At 37.6% G+C, this 15,387-nt stretch overlaps 1 protein-coding gene across 2 annotated transcripts in view; it reads left to right on the top strand.

Moving 5' to 3' along the window:
* CSMD1 (CUB and Sushi multiple domains 1) overlaps positions 1-15,387 on the top strand; it is a 1,060,719-nt gene that overhangs the window by 328,616 nt on the left and 716,716 nt on the right. The gene's annotated exons all lie outside the window — the stretch shown is intronic.

A 15,387-nucleotide genomic window follows, 5' to 3' on the forward strand; every position in this document is an offset into this window, starting at 1 on the left:
ATGTTAGACAAGAATGATGACTACACAGTTCTGGGAAAAAAATAAGGCAAAGCATTTCACATCTTCTAGTGTCTTTCAAGAATTAAGCTCATAAAACTGTACAGATACTATTTTCTTAATGGTTTGAGTTGTACAAAAGGCTTTCGGATCTGCAACCTATATTGGGTAAAATTACCGGATACACTGGTTCTGAGTCAGTTGCTTAGAGTTGTTTGATAATGTGAGTATTCTGAGTGTAACTTCAGGATTGCTTTCAAACTGAGTGTGTGGTGTTTTTTGATGACTTTTTTTTGTTCGTGGAAAACGCTGGGCCCTGAGTACTAGAAGTTGCGGCAAACTTATTTTCAGATTATTTCTCAAGTACAAAGCCATTTTTTCTTATGGTTTCATAGGTATAATCCTTTGGTAAGTGTTTATTGTGCAAAAGCTGCTTACATGATTAAGTAGTAGAATTAAAAGCAAAATATTTTTAACAATGGGGTTGGCGTAGGAACTTTTAATCAAGAAAGTAGTATGGTTAGATTGTAGCTGTTCACTAGGACTAGCATTTGCAAGTATGTGATCTCCAAAGTGGTGACCAATGTATCTTCAAATGCTTGATAAACTTTGATTACACTTTTCCTAGAACTGTTCAAAGTTTCTTGAAACATTACCCGCTTTCTCAGCAATTCCTAACTCTGCTCCATACTGATGCATAACTGTTTCATATTTGATTAATGTTTTGAAATTACAGTGTTCGTTAAAGTATCTTTTGAAATTGATATCCTCATTGAGTGTGTTATCTAGGTGTAAAAAGACAGAAGTGTAGAAAATGTCAGCATTTTTCTTTTGAGCTTTATCTGATTGGAATAGGTAGCTCAGCAGTACATCTTTCCTTGGGAATTATTGTTTCATTTTAAGAGTCTTCATAAGTTTTATTAAGGAAGTCAGAAAGGAGTATGAGAAACTACCAACACATCAGGAACTGTTTTCATTACCTCAGTAGGAAGTTGCTTTCTACCTACCTGTATTTTTCTGATCTAGTAGATGCATACGATAGCATATTTCATCCTTTTATGCGATCTAAGCAGTTTGTTTTTCATATGGAAAAAGTGTAGAATGCTAAAGGATGTCTCTTGACTGTCAGCTTAGGAACGCATGCACAGAGCCACAGGCTATAATATAATGACACTTCCTGCTGGCCTACTTCCTTGTAGAAACCCCAGCAGAAAGAGCTGTAATTAATATTGACAGGTAACACCATGCTCTGGTTAAACAACACTGCCCCCTTTCAGATTTAATGCTGTAAACCTCACCCTGTCCATGAGCTTTAAATTCACTTCAAAATATGACATCCAGCTCCAGAAGAAATGGTGAATGTCACTCAAGTGACAGCGTCTCAGTGTACAGAAAGCAATGGGGATTGATGATTCAGGAAGGATTTGTAGCACTGGGGGGAGGGGAGGGGGTCAGGTATGTTTTTGTGAAGAGTCGTGGTGATTTCTGCTGCAATGGTCAAATGGGTTACTGAAACCCAATAGTTTAAGAACTCCTGTAACCGTTCCCTAGACTACTTGTTTTAAACCGTGATCCCTTCTAGCTCCTATGCTGTGTGTAATTTTGTGAGTGGGCAGATGATTGGTTTTTCTGGGACAGGGGAATACAGACCAGATGTTACCAGTCACCGGAAGTCTTTATAATCACTCTGCTGGTTACCCATCCCTCAGCTAGTTAGTTTGCTTTTACTAAAACTCTTTATTTATCCCTGGTTTTAGACAGTTCTTTCATTCTTCTCTGGAGACAGTGAATTACTGTTCAGTTGGAAGAATAGCGAGGATTGAAGTGACACTGATTGCTGCTGTCTACAAGTTTGGGATGCTATGGAGTCATAATGCACAGCTGGAGAAACACTGTTTTAAACATCTTACTTGAAAAGTTTTAATTGTGTGTTGGCTGATAAGGACAGTATGTTTAAAAAAAATTCTGTTTCTTTTTAATGGCAACTTGGGGGAGTGATTCTGAAACAGACATTTTTGTATAGAAGGAGAAAAGTCCACAACATTCAAAAGCTAAGAAATTCTAGTGGATGGGGAGCAGGGAAAGAAAACCCCAAACAAACAAACAAAAAAACCCCTTTGCATCACTATGCAAAGGGATTGTTCTGAAGTTGCACCGCTCGTGTCATGGTACCAGAAGCAGTAGGTCTGAAAAATTCAAATATTAGGACTAACAAAGGAATATATTTACATAAGCTTTCCATTTTCTGGGAGACTGCAAAACTAACAGACTGTGGGGTTTTTTGGTTTGTTTGTTAGGGGCTTTTGTGTGTGTGTGTGTGTTTTTGTTTGTTTTTAGTTTGGTGGTTGTTTTTGTTGTTGTGTGTGTTTGGTTTTGTGTGGCTTTTTTTGTTTGTTTGTTTTATGTGTGGGTTTTTTTTTTTTTTTTTATTCTTGTGGTAGGCAACTCTCTCTTCTGAATAGGAAAAACTTTCCTAATTAGGATTGTTACCTTCACAGAATTAAAAAAAAATAATAATTAGTGTCTTCCAAGTCAGCTCAGCTTTTGAAAGTCGGTATCTTAAATGTGACCATGTGGGGAAAAAGGTAGTGTTTTGACAACAGTGACACTTGTCTCTCAAAAGTCTTAATACCAGGCTAGATCCTGTGTTGTGTTGAGGTTCTGCTTTGCAGATCAGAGAAAATGCTGTTGGGAGATTTCACCATTACTGTCTGCAGGGTGTTCTTTTTAACTTAAACTCCCTGGTGAACAAGGGCAGGGTGCTGAACCAGGAAAGAAAAGATATGAACCATCTAAAAACCTGCTGAACAGCCTCTGAAGCTACAACCACACTGGTATCTCATGCAGATAGAAAATAGTACATCATCTTCCATGTGCTGAGATTCTGATCTATGCCTTTTATTGAGCATATTCTTGATTTATGACCTCACATCCTGTGCAGCAATGACATAGTCAGATCCTTTGTATTTTTACAGTGTATAAATAGCTTAATAGCTAAGCTAGTGAAACTGCATTCCATGACTCTAAGCCCTTGAAGATTATTTGCACCTGACATAGCCTGCGGTTACCCATGTACCACATGAATATTTATACTTCATCTGATTTTGTGGCAGTAGAACAGTGAGAATCATCTTGTTTTTAGAAGACACTGATGCAATTGAGCCGTTGCCAAGTTCTTGGGCTGAAATGTAGGTTTCTCTGTCACTGTTTCACCAGATTTATATACCTGTTTCTGGGAATCTCTATATTTTAATGGATGATAACTCCATCTCCTCAGTGATCACATCAGCACTCTAAACTTTTGGTATAGATGGAGTCTTGAATCATTCTTATTTTCTGGAAATAAAATTATCTGTGGGATTTTCAAACATTATTATATCAGTAAAAAGACCTATAAATTTCAGAAGCAGTAAGTTGAGTTTGTAGAATTTGTCAATTTGTTTAATCTACTAAATGATTTATTGACCATTATCATCACTGTTGAGTAATAATTAAATCTAGGTTTTAAGCAATGGGTTTGGGGAGTTGAGAGATAGGTTCTGTTTCTGTCATGTGTAGTTCTGTGTGGGGTTTGTGTTCTTTTTTTTTATTATTTGTTTTTGTTTTGTTTTTAATTCAGTGTTTTACATCATGTAAAATGTATTTAGGCTTGGGGGTGTGTGTGGGCCCACTAACAGAATACTTGTGACTTCTTTAATTTTGTTGAATTCCTGTTAAAATCAGTTTAATTTTTATTTTCTAGAATGAGAGAAACAAACTTTCTAAAAAGGCACTTTGAGGCTACAAACACAAGTAAAAATTCACCATTGCTATGTCATTGTAGTAATTTTCTTTGGAAAGTCAGAAGTACTCCTCCCATACAGAACACTTGCATATGGGTGGTAATACAGAAAATCACTCTTTAAATGATAGCCGTATCTGAAGTGTTATACACATGCATACACAATTTGGGTAATGTGCAGTAGAATTGTTACATTGTCTTTCTTCTACTAAACCAGTATGTCCTGCTATTCAGGGAATCCAGTGATCAAGTGCAGAAAATACAGTAAAAGTAGAAAAACTTAATTCAAAGTATGTTGCTAGTTATCAATTTTAGTTTATATTTTGCTACACTACTGTCTGCCACTAAACATTAAACTGAAAGATTAACGATCCTTGGTTCATTTTAGTCTGTCTTGATGGTGGCTTTTTTTGTTGTTGTTCTAACCACATCTTGTAACATAGGGTTGGTGAGCAACGTTTGAAGAACAAACCAGGTGTATTGGACCTGATGTGTGCTTGCACCTTTCTTTGACCTCTGTTCTACAGCACCAGGTTTTCTTTGCCAAAGGACAAGTTCTTGCATGTCCCTCTATCCTACCTGCCCTGAGGGCATACTTTCTTTTTTTTCTTTTGGTCTTTGATTTCTCAAAGCGTTCTGTTCACACCCAGCATTAACATTTATACTGGTGGTCATCTCATCCTGCCTTATGCATCTTCCCTGAAGCTTCTCTTTATATTCCTTTCAGCATCAACAGCAGAAAGTAGTGATACACTTCCACAGTGTAAGCTCTTTGAAGAAATTTTCTTTCTTTTTTTTTCTTTTTTTCTTGCTATTCCTGTTGTCCCTAAGTATCAGCTTTTTGCTGTGGTGTTCCTTTTTCTTTTATGGTTCAATACTTTGAACTATTTAAAATAAAAAGCAAAAAAAGAAATGCTTCCCCAACCAGCTTGAAAACATTAATCTCTTGTATTGTTTCTGTGAGTTTACTAAGATAATTTTCCTGAGAGTGTGATTTTTTTTTTTCTTTTCTCTCCAGTCAAGATATCAGAACTCTAGATTCAAGTGAACGTTTCTGGTTCTCTCAGCTTCTTTAGTTGGTATCTTGATTTTTGTTTGTTTCCCTCAAGTACCAAAACACCTTTTTGCACTCTTTTGAAACAAACAAAAAAAATATCTCGTTTTCACTGGATTAGTACTTAAAAGTGCTTCCTACTTGTTGTCCAGAATCACAGAATAGTTTGGGTTTTAATGGATTTTTAAAGGTCATCTAGACCAACTCCTCTTCAATGAGCAGGGACAACTTCAGCTAGATCAGGTTGCTCAAAGCCCTGTCTAGCCTGGTCTTGAATGTCTCCAGGGTTGGGGCATCTATCATCATTCTGGGAAACCTCTGCCAGTGCTTTAGCACCCTCATTGTAAAAAAAAAAAAAAAAAAAAAAAAAAAAAAAAAAAAATTCTCCTTAGATCTAGCCTGAATCTCCTCTGTTTTAGTTTAAAACCGTTATCCATTGTCTTATTGCAACGGTCCCTATCTTGCTATAGGCCCCTTTTAAGTACTGAAAGGTTGTGAAAAATTCTCCCTGGAGCCTTCTCATCCTCAGGCTAAACAACCCCAACTTTCTCAGCCTTTCTTCTTAGCAAACATGTTTCATCCTTCTGGTCATTTTTATGCCTTCCTCTGGACCCTCTCCAATAGGTCTATGCCTTTCCTGTACTGAGGATTTCAGAGTTGGATGCAGTGCTCCAGGTGGGGCCTCACCAGAATGGATTAAAGGGGCAGAAACACCTCCCTAGACCTGTTGGCTATGCTTCTTTTGATGCAGCCCAAGACACAATTGGCCTTCTGGGCTGGAAGTGCACATTGCTGGCTCATGTCCAATATTTCATTAACCTTTCACCCCCAAATCCTTCTCTGCAGGGCTTCTCTCAATCGCATCAACCTCCAGCCTATATTGATACTGGGGGTTCCCCTGACCCAGACCCTGAACTTAGCCTTGTTGACTCTTGTGAGGTTCACATGGGTCAACTTCTCAAGCTTGTCCAGGTCCCTCTGGATGACATTCCATACCACAGGTATGTGAACTGCACTACTCAGCTTGGTGTCTTCCAGGAACTTGCTGGGAGTGTACTCAGTCCCACTGTCTATATCACTGATAAAAATGTTAAATAGTACTGGCCCCAATGTGGATCTTGAAGTAACACCACTTGTCACCAGTGTCCATCAAGAAATCAAGCCATTGACCACTACCCTCTGATTGCAATCATGCCACCATTTCCTTGTCCAACACACAGTCCAACCATCAAATCCATCTCTCTCCAATTTAGAGAGTAGGATCTTGTGAGGGACTGTTTGGCTTTATGGAAGTCCAGATAGACTATGTCTATAGCCCTTCCTTTGTTGACCGATGTAGTCACTCCATCATAGAAGGTTGGCCAGGCAGGACTCGCCCTTGGTGAAACCATGCTGGCTGCCTCGAACCACCTCCTTGTCCTCCATATGCCGTAGTATAACTTCTAGGGGGAATCTGTTCAATGATCTTTCCATGCATGGAGGTGAGACTGACATGTCAGTAGTTCCCAGGGTCCTCCTTTCTACCCTTTTTAAAAATGAGTGCAATTTTTTCCTTTTTCCAGTCACTAAGGACTTCACCTGACCGCCATGATTTCTCACTCATGGAGAGTGGTTTAGCAACTACATCGGACAATTACCTCAGAACTCTGGGCTGCATCTTATCAGGTCCCATATGCTTGTGTATGTTCATCTTCTTCAACTCAATTCTTCAAGAACCTCATCTCTTACAGTGGGAGGGACTTTTCTCCTCCAGTCCCTGTCTTGCAGTTCATCCATCCAAGCAGTGTGGGAGGAGAGCTTGCCAGTGGAGACTGAGGCAAAGACTTGTGTTATTCAATGGTTGTCTAGTTCTCCCAACAAACTGTGGTAGTGAGAAGAGTATTTACTCCATGGGAATGGGCACATTCAAAACAAAAAACTGCCTTTTTTTTAGCATGTATTTGTTAAGAAAACTAGCATTAATATTATAGAAAATGCATCTTAACTACCAATCTTACCACTGATTGTTAGTGTATTTGTTCTTAACATCAGGTAATTGATTTTTTTTTTTTTTTCATCTTTAATTAAATAATTCTTGCTTACTATTTTGGTAGTCCGTTCTTTTCAAGCTGAGGTGTTTGTTAAAGTTTTAAGCACTATGTGTGTGTATACACATGACCAAGTAAACCAGAAGCTCTAAATACTTAAAGTAGACTGAAATGGGATCTTTTTAGGCTAAAATTTGTAGCTGCACCTTTCTGGAGTGGAAGTAATTGTTTTCTGAGAACAAGTCCGGGTATAGAACTCCTTTGCCAACTGAAGTCCTTAAAAAACTGATTGAACAAAAACAAAAAATTATTTACTTAATTGTTTTGGTTTTTTGTTTTGTTTTTTGTTTTTTGTTTTTTTTTTTTTTAAATAACACCTTTTTGGAGTGATACAATCTGAATGATGGTTAATGATGATATAGAGGAAAAAAAATCATAATGCAGTTAAGAATAAAGCTGGTATTTCATGTATCAAAGTATGTGTAGCAGCAAAATCTCAGGGCAGAAGAGGTCTGGCAGTTCTGTGGGACTGTTCTTTGGGACCTCTGTTAATCTACAATATCAATGATTTAGATGCAAAAAACATGTAATTCAACAATAACAAGAAAAAGATTTTTAAGCCTATGTGTGTTTTAGAAAGAAAATTGAGATTATTTTGTGAGGAGAGGCAAAATAGTGTGCTTGTGCTCTGAAGTGTATCAGTAGATCTAAAACTTGCTCAAAATGCCAAATTTATGAGGATCTGAATTTGATCAGGAGAGGCAGGTAATGACTGAACTCTTGTATGTTTTCTCTTTCCGGTCTTTTATATATTCAGAAACTGTGCATACAAGAAATCATAACTGTATTTTAAACAAGTATATTCCACAGCTTTCTTGCTTATGAAAACTTATGGTGAGTAACTTCACCAGTTAAAAAAAAAAAAAAAAGTGATATTCCTTTCACGAGTAAAATGTTTAAATTTTGTGTTTCACCAATATTTGAAGGATGAGGAGTCAGAAATCTGGAATGTTGTGTCCTAAATTGTCAAAGGGCAGGAACTTCCCAACTGAAAGTTCTAGGGAATTCTCTCCAAGAAAAAAGCCACCATAATGAAAGTTGTTGTGATGGAATAGAACCTACTTGAATTAACTGAAAATAAAAAAATGAAATGATGAAAAGTTGTAGGACTCGGTATCAACCAATTAATTTTGTATTTCAAAAACAAATTTGCAAAGGGCATGCCTGTTACAGTAGTCTAATTGTAAGCTATGTCAGCTATTTCCTCTTTCCAGCTCACTCTCTGAGTGGCTCAATCCCAAATGCTAAAACAGCCTTTGTGTGGATAGTAGCCCTTAGAAAGGGGATTATGTGTGTCAAAATGTGTTTTTTAGTTGCCTTTGTTTCTGGAAGTAGGGGATTATTTTGTGCTTTCTGGTGAATTATTGATCCATATAAGAACTACTCTGTCCTTGATGCATGAACTAACATCAAACTCAATATCAGTGGTTCATACCCTCTAATAATTTAGTAGGCTTATAACCTCCCTCCACAAAACTCTTCCTTACGTTTCTATTTGAGATCACAAATCCAATAGGAAAATGGTTTGGTAAAAGTTGGCTTCAGAGAGGCAAACCTTGAGTTTCTTCTCTTCTTCTCTCTGCTACTATGGGGTGCCAGTTCTAAACCAAACCAGCACATTCTAGTATGGAAGACAGAAATGGAAAGTCAAAATCATAGTAGGATTGTTTCTCTTTGTACCTTAAATAATTTAATACAGTGGTTTCATTTTTCTGCTATTGAATATCAAGATTCTGGAGAATCCAATCTACATCCTCACAGATCATCAACCCAACTGTGGTGATACTAGTACCCTGTTTCATGTACTTTCTTATCTGCAATCATTAGTGTTTGTTTGTATGACTAGTATTTATTTAGGACAGATACTTCAAATAATTGTTTTGGAATGTCAGAATTCCTTTAATGTAGTCATTGCCTGATCTGAATCAGTATGAAGATGTCATGGTTTATCCTCAGTAGGCAGCTAAACATGTAACTGCTTGCCCTCTTCCCCCTGCCCTCCTCTCCAGTGAGGCGGGGGAGAGAATTGGAAGAGTAAAAGTGAGAGAACTCATGTGTTGAGATAAATAGATTTTTATAGGTAAAGCAAAAGCCACATGTGCAAGCTAAGCAAAATAAGCGAATCATTCACTACTTCCCATGAGCAAGCAGGTGTACAGCCATCTCCAGGAAAACAGGGCTCCATCACGTCTAATGATTACTTAAGAAGACCAGTGCCATTCCTGCAAACATCTCTGAGCAGAGGCAGTCCTGGCCAAACTGCACCCCTTGCAGTTTTATTGCTGAGCAGAGCATTATGTAGTATGGATTACCCTCTGGTCAGTTGGATTCAATTGTCCCAGCTGTGTCCCCTCCCAAGTCCTTGTGCACCCCCAGCCAAATCACAGGCAGGACAGAAAACACCTTCAAACATCCCTGTGTTATCAACACTGTTCACCACAAATCCAAAATGTAGCCCCATACAAACTACTGTAAAGAAATTTAACTCTGTTGCAGCTGAAACCAGTACAGATGTACAGCCTCACCTAAAAATCTTGAAAATGAGTATGTTGAAGACAGCTATAAAAAAAATAATAATAATAATAAAAAACTTCATAGAAAAATTTTAACTTTGCTTCTTCTCTTCAAAGTGGTTTAGTGGTTCAGATATTAATTTTCAAACTTAAAATGTATTTTACTAATGCAGCAACCTTTTGAGAAACAAACAAGGTCGAAACTCTCATAATTTTTAAATTTAGCCACATAAGGAATATATGGAACATATCTTTTCTCCAAGTGCTTTTCTGAAACAAGCTGTGCAATGTGACTCAACAGAGCTGGTATTTTGCTTATTCTATTTTACAGTCAACTGGGATTTGAGGGAATAACTCTTACTGTTCATATCCTTACAGATTTGCCAGAGATGAGATTTCAATTAAGCAGCCTGTGTCTTTCCCCACCTCCAATCTAAATTTATTTTAAACAGCAACTGATGCCAAATATCAGGATGGTAATAGTTAAAGAGCCTATATTCTATTCAAGCTTCATTTTGCCTGAAGTCTCAATTCTGGGCATGGTGTTTTTCTCTTTACCATGGTGGAAGTTAAGATATTGCCAGCATTTGTACGCATTGCCAAATTACTCAGAGAAGTTTCTTAATGCATTTATCCGCAGACTTCTATCTGGCTGAAGAGTTAAATCCTACATCTTTTTCTAATTATCACATATATTTAATGGTATGTACTTATCTTGAGAATAGTTCTCATTAATGATATGGTCTCAGATGAAGTGAAACTGACACTTATTTGGCTTTCAATGAATCTGAAAAGTCTGATACTATGGCTTGCTTGATTTCTGATCTCATTGTAAAGAAAGTTAACTGTTCCTTTGGCTGGTACAAAATAAGGAAAGTTGCATTAGGCTTTTCATCTCTCAGATAATACAAGTGCATTTTCAGCCATATCAGTCTTATTTCTGGCTTGTAGTAGTCTTTATAGTAGCTTTTTTTGAAAGCTATTGTTCTTAATTTAAAGTAATATAATTTTTACTGTAAAAACTATATTTCTGCCTTTAAATATGTCTCTGCATCCCAAGAAGAGTTACTGTTGATAACTGCTTTGAATTTATTACAAATTTTCTTGCAATGGCAAACACTGATTATAACTTTTATATCTATTGTTGTAAGAAATAAAAGAAAATGAAAAAAACTCAAAACGAAAACCACCCTCTATTTCATCTGGAATAATTGTTTGCAGACTTCTATTCATTTAAACTGGGAAACACTGTAGGCTCTTGCAGGGTGGAATCAGTATTTCCAGGAAAAACAACAACAACAACAACCAAAAACAAAAAGCACACACAAAAAAAACCCACACAACAAAGCAAAGCAAAAAAACAAAACAAACAAAAAAAACCACCACCACCAAACAACCTATGGTTTAGAAGGCTGGAAAATAGAACTTTGGTTTTGGTGTATTATTGTAGCCAGCAGCTGCTATCCTGATTACAGGTCTTATAATTTGCTCTATTAGGTGTATAGTTAGCTTATAAATACAGTCACATACCTTGCTTTTAATCTTCTCTTGTATAACTTTAAACCATTAATAATTGCACTTTGAATTACTTTGGTATTAATATCGTTCCCATATATCAAGGGTTTCATTTGCATAGCCTTTCAGGTTTTTCTTCTGTAATTGGGATAATAAGGGAGATTCCCAGAATTTTACAACAAAATATGCTCAACAAAACAAGCTTGTCTAAATTTTTATTAAGGCATTGATCTTATTCAGTAAAGAATAAAGTAGCTGGTATGTCACTCACCTATTGTGAAGAAAGGGAGTAGACTTGACTGTAGTGGACAATATAGGCACTGTGTTTTAACTGAAACTTTTGAGATTTGTTAAAATCTGTCACACATTTTCTCTTTGTGTATGTTAGAAATCCATGCTTTCATACACAAAGTGGTCCAATAGTTTTGTATTGCCTGTCTAAATACTGTTTATACACCCAAGTAATCTCATTAACTTTGTTAGGTATACATATTGCTATAAGTGAGTCTGAAAAGTCACTTAGTACTTGTTAACTGTGTATTTTGTATTGACATCCTTTAATGCGAACTCATAGCACTTTGAAATCTTTCATCTTGTCTATATTGAAAGACTTCCTAATCAATTTTTTTAAAATTATTTGTGCATGGTATACTTCCAATAAAACTTGTGTTAAGGTTCTTTGTAGCTGACTTATTGCATTGACCTGAAAAGGACCATAGGAGGGATGGAAGGTTACACACAGTCTCCTCAACTTTATTAGATTTGTGCCTTTCTTACGCTTCTTTAACAAGACAATGCACACCAGTGCAGTGTCAGTGGATTGTAAACCCAAAGTCATAAGAATGTTAAAGCCACCATTTTGGATTCACTAAATCTTATTTATGGGGAAAAGAGGCAACACACTGTGTAGATGTATGTAAACCCAAGAATTGTTAGTGTAATCAGAGTGTTAAATGTCTAATCATTATTAGTCCAGATGATCCTTTTTTTTTTTTTTTTTTTTATATAAAAGGAAGAAAAAAAAAAATTCAGTTAAAATAGTTGCATGCACATTTCTTGGTTCCTACCCTTTTTCCTTGTATTATGCTTACTTCTCCCCTGCTTCTGTAGGTCTAGTAGATGATCTAGTCTTCTTCCTCCCTTTAGGATACACTTGAGGTTATTTTTACTTGCTTAGACAATTTCATACTTTTGCTTTTTCTTTTTTGGTCTGCAGTTCCATATCACATCCATATTTACTTTATGTACTATAATGTCACATTAAAACTAGTTAGAGAATGCTACTCTGTTTTTGGTTGCTCCTAAAACCAGTTTTGTCCAGGTCTGCACTTCTTTAACTGACCAGGGGTGAGTTGTTTATAGCTGTGGCCTCTCTAGTGCCAAGCCTTTGTCTCATTGCTTATTATCCTTATGCATGCATTCTCCTGTATTGCACCTTGTATCTTCTCAAAGCTTCAGCAGTCAAGCCAGGCCTATATTTCTCTCAACTATGTCTTTGAGCCAGTTGTAAAACACTTCATTCTGCACGATGTAACTGCTTGCTACAGTTATTCATGTAAAACTACTGTTGCAGGATCAGAAAAGTGGGAGAAAAAAATAACACAAATTATCCCTAGAAAGCCAGTCAATTAGAGAAATTGCTTTCACAGCTAAATCAAGTAGAACAAAGCTGCAGACAAATTTGAAGAACCTGGGACAAAGTGAACCTAGTTGCAGTAAGCCTCAGTCCTGAAGCTTTGCAAGCTCAATCCAAAGTTTATGGTCAGTTAAGGAGAATGGCAGTAGCAGATTACAGTGATACACAGTTACAGAACATACCATGCTGCAACCAGTTACTTCTTTCTGATGCAACTTTAGTTTCCAAAATTGCTTGCTTTAGTCAAAGTTTCCATTAGAACCATCTGTGGAACTTCCGCCTGTGAAATCTCTGCTGTTTGGTGTAATACCAGACTACTAGGGTGAACCTCACTTGACTAACACCTTAAATTTGCGATAACCAGCTACAAAGCCAATCATAAATGGTTAGAATCACTAAATACTTCCAAAAGCTAGTTAATGTTAGATGCATGTGTTAACATGAGATTAGTCATCTCAAAGCAGAGGTACCTGTCTGCCTGCTTTGACTTTACAATGGATTTTAAGGACTAACTTAGCTGTCTGCAAGTTGAGCATTTTAAACATAGAATGGTTTGAGTTGGAAGGGAACCTTTTAAAGGTCATCTAGTCCAATCCCCCTGCAATGAGCAGGGGCATCTACTTGGTTGGGTGTCTCAAAGCCTCATCCAAGGAGACCTTGAACTTCCAGGGATAGGGCATCCACAAGTAGGAAACCTGGTCTAATGTCTAACCAACTTTGTTATTAAAGCAAACAAACAAAACAAAACAGCCAAAACCAAAACAAACAAACAAAGAAAACCCACAAAACCAAACCAAAACAAAAAGTCCATCTTATATCTAATCTAAATATACCAAATGCTTTAAAACCCTGTTACTTTCCCTGTCACTTCAGACCTTGGTAAAAAATTTTCCCTCCATCTTTCTTATATGTTTTAGTGTTGAATGGCAACAATGTGCTCTTCAGGGAGCCTTCTCTTACCTGAACAACTCCATTTCTCTCAGCCTTTCTTCACAGGAGAGGTATTCCAGCCTTCTATTTGTTTTTGTGGTCCTCCTGTGGAACTGCTCCAAGATGCATGTGACTTTCTTGTGCTGAAGTCACAGCACTGGTTGCAGTGCTACAGGTGGGATCACATGAAAGCGGAGAGGCAGAACCACCTCCTTTGACTTGCTGGCCATGCTTCTATTCATGCAGCCCAGGATACGGTTGAACTTTTGGACTGCAAGCATACATTGCAGGCTCTTATCTAATTTTACCTTCACCAGTATCCCCAAGTCGTTCTCCATAGGGCTACTCTCAATCCATTCCCTCTTTACCATGTGCTGATCTTGGGGATTGCCCCAAACCAGGAGCAGCACCTTGCATATGATCTTGTTAAACTTCATGAGGTTTGCATGGGTTTATTTCTCAAGCCTGTCCAGGTCCCTCTGAATGTCATCCCTTATCTCAAGTGTATCAACTGCACTGCTAATCTTGATGTGATCCACAAACTTGCTGAGGGTGCAGTTGATCCCACTATTTGTGTCCTTAATAAGGGCATTGTTCCCAATATGTGCTCCTGAGGAACACCACTTATTACTGATCTGTATTTGGACATTGAGCCATTGATTGCTACTCTTTCACTGTGACTATCCAGCCAAGTTCTTCTACATCAAATAGTCCATCCATCAAACCAATATGTTTCAAATTAAGAGGCAAGGATGTTGTGGAAGACTGTATCAAAGGCATTGTAGAAGTTAAAGCAGATGATATTTGTAGCTTTCTGCTTGTCCGCTGATGCAGTCACTTCATCGTAGAAGGTCCCCAGATTAGTCAGACGTGATTTGTCCTTGATCAAGTCATGCTGACTGTCTCTTATCGCCTCTCTGTCTTCCATATGTTTTGATATGTCTTTCAGGAGGATTTGTTCCATGATCTTATCAGTCTCTGACGTGAGGCTGACTGGTTCAGAGTTCCCACAGTCCTTTTTATCCTTTTTAATAATGGGCATGATGTCTCCATTTTTCTGGCCTGACTGCTGTGACTTTTCAAATATGATGGAGAGTGACTCAGCAACTACATCGGCCAGTTGCCTCAGGACCCTGGGATGCATCTCATTGGGTCTCATGGACTTGTACATGTTCAGGTTCCTCAGGTAGTCTCAAACTTTATCTTCTTTTACTATGGAAAGGACTTCACTCTTCCCCCAGTCCCTGTACTGAGGTTCAGGAACTTGAGATATGAGGGAAAACTGCAGCAAAAAATCATTGAGTACTTCAGCATTCTCCATGTCAGTTGTTACCAGATCCCATCTCATTTGTCAGGTAGAGTACAATTTCTTTTGTCCTCCTTTTCTGACTAACATACCTGTAGAAGCTGCTCTTATTCTCCACGTTGCTTGCTAAATTTAATGCCAGCTGTGCCCTAGCCTTCCTGATCCCATCCCTACACTCCCAGACAACATCCCTATGTTCTTCCCAGGGTATATGTCCCTGCTTCCTAATCTAAACTTTTAAATCATGTGTCCTGCTTTGTAGAAAGCTAGCATTTGAGCTGAAAGGAACTTTAGTAGATAAACATGCTTTGTCTCAATGGAAATGACTTTTATTTCAAACATGGTTTGAGAATGTTGCCTTCTTAGATAATTTTTAATTCTTCTACAGATTTGAGTAATTTGATTCTTCAGGAATTTTGATTTTGGGGGCTGGAGAGAAGTCATGACACTTTCTAAAACAAAGTGGGGCAATCTCCCCCTCCCACTTCTGTTGATGAAAAACTGCTTTTGGAAGCAGAGGCTTGTAAGAAAACCCAGCTTTCTGCTGGAAAATGTGTGAAATTTTGCT

Source organism: Patagioenas fasciata, chromosome 3 (genome assembly GCF_037038585.1).
Source record: "Patagioenas fasciata isolate bPatFas1 chromosome 3, bPatFas1.hap1, whole genome shotgun sequence".
Lineage (NCBI taxonomy): Eukaryota > Metazoa > Chordata > Aves > Columbiformes > Columbidae > Patagioenas > Patagioenas fasciata.